The sequence below is a fragment of the Fukomys damarensis genome, unplaced genomic scaffold (genome assembly GCF_012274545.1).
Source record: "Fukomys damarensis isolate Sample0158 unplaced genomic scaffold, DMR_v1.0_HiC HiC_scaffold_37, whole genome shotgun sequence".
Lineage (NCBI taxonomy): Eukaryota > Metazoa > Chordata > Mammalia > Rodentia > Bathyergidae > Fukomys > Fukomys damarensis.
The window spans coordinates 38,527,873-38,535,400 of record NW_022900949.1 but is presented as its reverse complement, the minus strand read 5'-3'; the positions used below and the strand labels follow the sequence as shown (position 1 = coordinate 38,535,400).

General features: G+C 35.5%; 1 non-coding gene across 1 annotated transcript; it reads right to left on the bottom strand.

Annotated features, from left to right (window-relative positions):
• Positions 1–7,202: 7,202 nt before the first annotated feature.
• LOC117284520 lies at positions 7,203–7,312 on the bottom strand. Its single transcript, XR_004515636.1, has one exon. It is a non-coding gene; the product is annotated as a U6 spliceosomal RNA (small nuclear RNA).
• Between the last annotated feature and the right edge of the window lie 216 nt (positions 7,313–7,528).

Below are 7,528 nucleotides of genomic sequence, written 5' to 3'. Positions count from 1 at the left end.
AGTCACACATGCATAAATACCAAATACTTTATCTGGTGTGAAAAATCAAAAGTGTAAATAAAATCCAAATTATATAATTGATAATGTGAAATAGAAAGAGGCTAAAGGTGTAGGGGAAGTGGGAAGGGTAGGGGAAAGAAAATAAGGGCAAAGAAAAAATACGAAAAAAGGAAAAAATGGAAACAAAATATTTATAAATAGAGAAGGGTGGAGGGGGTGAAGGGAGGACAGGGCTATGGGGAAAAAGTCAGAACCAAGATCTGTCAAGTTAAGGTACAAGATCTCAATGATGAATGTGTCTACACTGTATACCTAACTAAAAAGTACCAATAAACTCAATGAAAAAAAGGATAAAATTTTATCTTCTCTCTTGCCAATTTTCTCTCATTAAATTGGTGTTTTTGTAGGGCTGACCAATTTAGAAAAGAAAAATACAGAGTGCTCAGTTAATCTGAATTTCAGATCAACATTGATTCATCTTTTACTATAATATGCCCTATAGTTATAGTAAAAGATAAGTTGCTGTTCTTGTGAAATTCAGATGTAACTGGGCATCCTATATGTTTTCTGGTAAGCCTACATTTTGGAAATTCAAGCCAGTTGTATTTATAGAGTAGCTAAAATTCTGGATTTGTTTGTTTTCCACTGGTTTGATTCTGTTACACATGTCTTACAAAAAATATTTCATTTTTGATATTCCATATTTTATCATAGTAAGGGAGCCATATCTTGTGTCCCAATTAGTGACTAGATGAAGATGGTGATAGCCAAGTCTCTTTGGTTAAAAGCACTTTTTTCCTTCTTCCATTTTGTTTGTTTTTGCAGTGTTAGGGACTGACTCAAAAGGCTCATGCATGCTAGGGAGCATTGTATCCCCAGCCCTTCCTTTTGAGTCATTTGTGGGAAAGCGGAGACCAGGTGAGAACCCCGTCACTTTCTGTGCAGTGATTTTAACACTTTTCAGTGATTACTTCCTGAATTAATTACATTGTGGAAGATTTTCTAATTTTATCATTCCTTCTGTGCTATTAGTTGCTATTCCTGGTAAAGTGTTCTGTTTCTTTTATTCTCTCTCTCTCTCATGTCTGTATGTTAATGTAATTTAAAAATTCAACTCGTTATAATTCATTACTACCATTATGCTTTTTGTTGCATTTTCTTTTTCTCTCCTCCTAATGTTTATTTATTTATTACAAGTTTGAAAGTTCATACAGTTTGCAATCTTCTTGGGTAGTGTTTACATGCACGTTCCACAGCTGGTTTCTTTAAAAAAAAGATCCTCTTCCCCTTCCCTCTCCCTCCCTCTCTCCTCCTCCAATCCCTCACCTCATTTTTCTTTCTTATTAACATTGGTAGTCTTAGCTCACAATAAGGCATATAATGTTTACATTACTGAAGGTTGTTAGGTGCCTGTACACGGCACACCTTTATTCTGCTTGTTTCCCCTTCCCCTCCTCCTCACTCCTTGAACTTGCTCCCTTGGACCACTTCCCTATTGCAAGTGATCCATCCTCTTGTTGCTTTCTATCCATGCTTGTCTATTCTCTTTGTTTGTACTTTGGCTCACTCAAATGAGAGATGCCATATGGTATTTAAGCTGTGTATCTGGTTTATTTAACTCAACATTATATTATCCAAGTGCATCCATTTTCCTGCCAATGTCTCAAATTTGTCATTCTTTATAGCAGAGTAGCATTCTGTTATATACCGATAAAACATTTTGTTTATCCAGTCATCTGTTGATGGGTATACAGGCCGCTTCTGGGACTTAGCTATTATGAGTAGTGCTGTATAAGCATTGGTATGCAAGTATCCCTGCAATATGATGTCCTAAGATTTTTGGGATGATATCCAGCAGGGGGATAGGTGGACTGCATGGAATTTCTAACTTCAGTTGTCTGAGAAATTTCCATCATGGCTGTACTAGTTTACATTCCCACTAATAATAAAGGAGGGGTCCTTTTCATCACAGTCGGGACAACATTTGTTATTGTTTGATTTCCTAATGATTGCCATTCTTTCTGAAGTAAGGTGGACCCTTAGTGTTGTTTCAATTTGCATCTCTAATGGCCAGAGATGTTGAGCATTTTTACGTATATTTGTTGACCATTTGTATTTCTTTCTCTGTGAAGTATCTGTTTTTCTTGCTCATTTCTTGTCTGGGCCTTTAATTTTAGATGACTTGACTTTTTGAGTTTTTTGTATATTCTAGTCCTCTGAGGAGTAGCTGATAAAATATTTTTTCCCATTCTGTAGGTTGTCTCTTCACTCTTCTGATTGATTCTTTTGCTGTACAGAAGTTTTTAGTCTGATATAATCCCATTTGTTGATTCTTGCTGTTGTTTCTGGTGCAATTGAGTTTCTGTTTAGAAAACTGCTTCCTATAGCTATGTATTCACATGGCTGACCTATTTCTGATCTTCCAGTGGATTTAATTTTTCTGTTTTTTTTTTTTTAACTTTTTTCGTACATGGGGATTGTATTCAGGTCCTTGTGCTTGCGAGGCAGGCAGCAGAACCACTGAGCTAAATCCTGGCCTTATGTGTAGATATTTGCATCATTTTGATTTACAATTAGTATATGGTGGAGATATGGATCCAGTGCCAATCTTCTGCAAACAGATAACCAGTTTTCCCAGCACCACTTGTCAAATAGGTTATCTTTCCTCCAACATATGCTTTTGGCCCCTTTGTTGAGGATCTAAAAAACCGAACATGTCTGGGGAAGTTTCTGTATCCTCAATTCTATTTCACTGATCCATGTATCTGTTTTGGTTCCAGTACCATGCCATTTTTATCACTATTCCTTTGTAATATAGTTTGAAGTTATGTATTGCTTTCCTCTTGTTGCCCAGAATTGTTTTTGCTATTCTGAGTCTCTTCTGGCTCTATATGAATTTTAGGATTGTTTTTCCTAGATATATACAGAATATTGTTCGTGTTTTGATTGGGACTGCATTGAATCTGTATAACAGTTTTGGGAGTATGACCATTTGACAATATTGGTTCTGCTTATCCAGGAGCAGGGGACATCTTTCCATTTTCTGATGTCCTTTTTTTTTTGTAGCAATTTTTTTATTGAGTTTATTGGTACATTTTAGGTATACAGTATGGTTACATTCATTATTGGGATCTTGTGCCTTCACATGACAGATCTTGGTTCTTATTTTTTCCCCTTGTCCCTGCCCTCCCTTCCCCCCTCCCCACATTTACAAACAGTTTATTTCCATTTTTTCATTTTCTTATATTTTTTTATTTTCCCTTATTACCTTTCCCCTTCCCTTCCCACTTTCCCTACACCTTCAGGCCTTTTCTTCCTATTTCACATTGTCAATTATCTCTGACATACTTTTTAATCTCTTTTTTCAGAGTACTGTAGTTTTCTTTGCATGGGTCATTCATGTCCTTGGTTAGGTTAATTCCTAGGTATTTAATTTTTCTTGTAGCTACTGTGAATCATATTAGTTTCATAATTTCCTTCTCATCTCTTTCATTATTGATGTACACAAATGCTAATTATTTTTGTGCATTGATCTTGTATCTGCTACATTGCTGAAGTTGGTTATAATTCTAAGAGTTTTTTGGATATGTAGTGTATCATGTCACCTGAAAATAATGATAATTTAAGTACTTCCTTTCCTATATGTATCCCTTTTATTTCTTTCTCTTGCCTAATTGCTCTGGCTAATGTTTCAAGTACTATGTTGAATAGCAGAGGTGATAGTAGACATCCTTGTCTTGTCTCTGATTTTAAGAGGAAAACTTTTAGTTTTTTCTCAATTTAGTGTGATGCTGGCTATTGGTTTGTCATAGATAGCTTTTAGCATTTTCAGGATGGACCTTCTATACCTGTCTTGTTCAGGGCTTTTTTTTTAATGATGAAGGGGTGTTGGATTTTGTCAAAGCCTTTTTATATATCATGATCATTTCATGATCATATGATTTTTTACCTTGCTTTTGTTTATGTGATGTATTATATTTATTGGCTTACATATGCGGAACTATCCTTGCATCACTAGGATGAAACCTACTTGGTTATGATGTATGATCTTTTTGATAATATGCCACATTCTATTTGCTATTATCTTGTTGATTTTTGGATCTATGTTCATTAAAGGAGATTGGCCTATAATTTTATCTTTTATCTGGTCTTTGTCCTGTTTTGAAATCAGGGTTATGCTGGTGTTTTAGCTACTTTTCTCATTGCTGAAACAAAACACCCAACACCCAAAGTTAAAGTAAGAATGGTTTACTGTAGCTCAGTTTGTACAGGTTTCAGTTCATAGTTGGCTGGCTCCAAGGCAGGGTGGCATACAGAGGAGAAACATTTCATGGCAGGCAAAGGGCAGTGAGGCAGCAAGCAGCAAAGCAGGAGCAGCCTTTCTCTCCCTTTTATCCCTCCCAGGCTACCTGCCATTTGGATGGTGCCACACACACCCAGAGTGTGCATTCCCATTGTCCACCCCCAGAACTCTGCCAAACTAATTTCGTAACCACACATCCTTAATCCTAGCATCACACTTAATCTTGCCATCACACACTCTAGGTTCAACCTCCTCTGAAAAGCCCCACCTATGACTGTATGAGGCTTTTGGGGGACATCTAGATACAAGCCATAATAACTGGCTTCCATAAATTTGGGAGCACTCCCTGTCTTCCCAGTGTATTTGAAGAGCTTTAAGAGTATTGGTGATATAACATCCTTAAACGTTTTGTAGAACTCAGCAGTGAATCCATCAGGTCCTGGGCTTTTCTTTTTTTTTAATTGGTAGATTTTTTATTACTGTGTCAATTTCATTGCTTGTTATTGGGTTGTTAAGTATAATTGTCTTCTTCAGTTACCTTTGGTAGTTTGCATATATCTAGGAATCTGTCCATGTCTTCAAAATTGGTAATTTGTTGGAATATAATTTTTCAAAGCAGTTACTATATTTTGGATTTGCATAGTATCTGCTGTGAGTTCACCTTTTTTTCCATTTCTATTTACATTGATATGAATCTTTTCTCTCTTTCTCTTGCTGATTCTAGTAAGGGACTTCTCTGTTTTATTTATTCTTTTAAAGAATCAGCTCTGTGATTCATTGATTTTTAAACTTTTTTTGAAGTCTTGATTTCATTGATTTCCATTCTTATCTTTATAATTTCAGTTTGGGGCTGGTTTATTGCTGTTTCTCAATTGTTTTAAGAGTTCTCATAAGGTTGTCTATTTGAGTTTGCTCTGTTTTCCTAATGTGAGCATTGATTATGATGAATTTTCCTCTTAGAACTGCTTTCAAACCTAGAGATTTTGGTACATTGTACTGTTATTGTCATAAACTTCCAGAAATTTAAAAATTTCCTCTGTGACCCTTTGGTTGTTTAGGAATGTGTGGTTAACTTTCCAGGAGATTTTCCTTTTTCCAAATTTTCTTCTGTCACTGAATTCTGTTTTCATTGCACAGAGGTCTGATAGTATAGATGAGGTAATTTCAATTCTTTTATATTTACTTAAGCAAGCTCTGTGGACTAGTGTGTGATCTGTTTTGGAAAAAGTACCATGTGCTGCTGAAAAGAATGTATACTCTATTGTAGTGGGGTGGAATACTGTGTATATATTTATTAAGTCCATATATTCAAGGGTGTGGTTCAGCTCTCATATTTCTTAATTGTTTTATTGTTCAGTTGATCTCTTTGTGAAAGTGGGGTGTTAAAATCCCCTACTATGATTGTGTTAGTGCTTATTTGATATTTTAATTCCAACTGTTTTTGTTTTATGAAGATAGATGCTCCAGTATTCAGTGCATATATATTTATCAATGTTACCTTTTCTTGTTGGTTTATTCCCTTAATTAGCATATAGTGGCCTTCTTTGCTTCTTCTAATCATTTTTAGCTTGAAGTTACCATGTCCAATATTAGAATTTCTATCCCTGTTTGTTTTCAGAGTCCTGGTTTATGATATGTTGTTTTCCATCTTTAAGATTTAATCTATAAATATCTTTTTGGATTACATGAGTTTCTTGAATGCAACAGATTGTTGGATTTTTTTTCTTGACCCAGTCTGCCAATTTGTGCCTGTTATTTGGAGAGTTGAAGCCATTAACATTGAGGATAGTGCTGAGATATGTGTTTATTTATTGTCATTGCCTTTTCTATCTGTTAGTGTATCATTTTTTCTTTTCCTGACCCTTTTTGTTGCTATTTATCCATTGAGTTCACTAGTTCCTTCCGTTTTTTTTTAGGCTGGATTCATTTTGTTATTTCTTTCAAAAATGTGTTTATGTATTTTTTTTTTATTGAGTTTATTGGTACATTTAGGGATACAGTACAGTTACATTCATTGTTGGGATCATGTACCTTTACATGGCAAGTCTTGATTCTCATTTTTTCCCCTTACCTCTGCCCTCCCTTCACCCCCTCCTCCCCTCCCCATCTACAAACACTTTATTTTCATCTTTTCATTCTCTCACATTTTTTTCTTTTCCCTTTTTGTTCTTCCCCTATGTATTTTCTTTATAGCTGGCTTACCACTCATACACATATTTTGAGCTGTTCTTTTTCATAAAAATACTTTGTTTCTCCATCAGTTTTGAAGGATAACTTTGCTGGATAAGTTAATCTGGGTTGGAAATTATTTGCTTTTAGGGCTTTAAATATTTCACTCCAAGCTCTTCTGGCCTTTACGATTTGTGCTGAGAAGTCTCCCATCATTCTAATTGGTTTACCTTCATATGTAATTTTTTGTTTTTCTCTGGCTGCTTTAAAAATTCTGTTTTGTTTTGCTAGATACACAGTAATTTAATAAGGATATGCCTTGGTGAGCCTCTTTTATCATCATATTTATGTGGAATTCTATAAGTGTTACTTACTTGTATTTTAAACTTTTTTCTTATATTTGGGAAATTTTCTTCTATGATTTCTGTAAACATGTTAGTAAATCCATCTGTGATATCTTCTAGTTTTTCCTCTAAGTCAAGTTAGGTTTAGGTTTGCCTTATTGTCATCTAGTAATGACTGGATAGTCTTCTTTTGTTCTTATTTTCTTTTTGGCTTTCTTGAGCTCTTTATCATAATTCATATCTTGTTCTCAATATCAGACATTGTGTCTTCACATTGGTCACCTCTGCAATGTATTAATTTTATACTGTTTTTTGTTTTAGGTATTTTTGCCTGACATCTTTTTGAAGCTTCCATATCCTTGTTGAATCTATCATTCAAATTTTGAAAAACTACGAAATGCTTCATGAATTTGCTTGCCATCCTTGCCCAGGGGCCATGCTAATCATCTTCTCTGTATTGTTTGAATTTTAGTGTATGTGCTGCTGAAGTGAGCACTTTATTGCTTTTTCATTGGCCCACTTTTGGCAAATCCATGGCCTCTGGCTGCCTTGTGATTTGGAGCAGGACTCTGTACACACTGGCCAGCTGGCACAAGTGAGCCTTGTCAGTAGAGGGCACTGGAGGGACACTGCAGAAGCCCTTTCAGCCTGCTCATGCCTCCTCTCTCTTCTTGCTCCTAAATGAAGGTTGCCTGCATTGCACCCACATCTA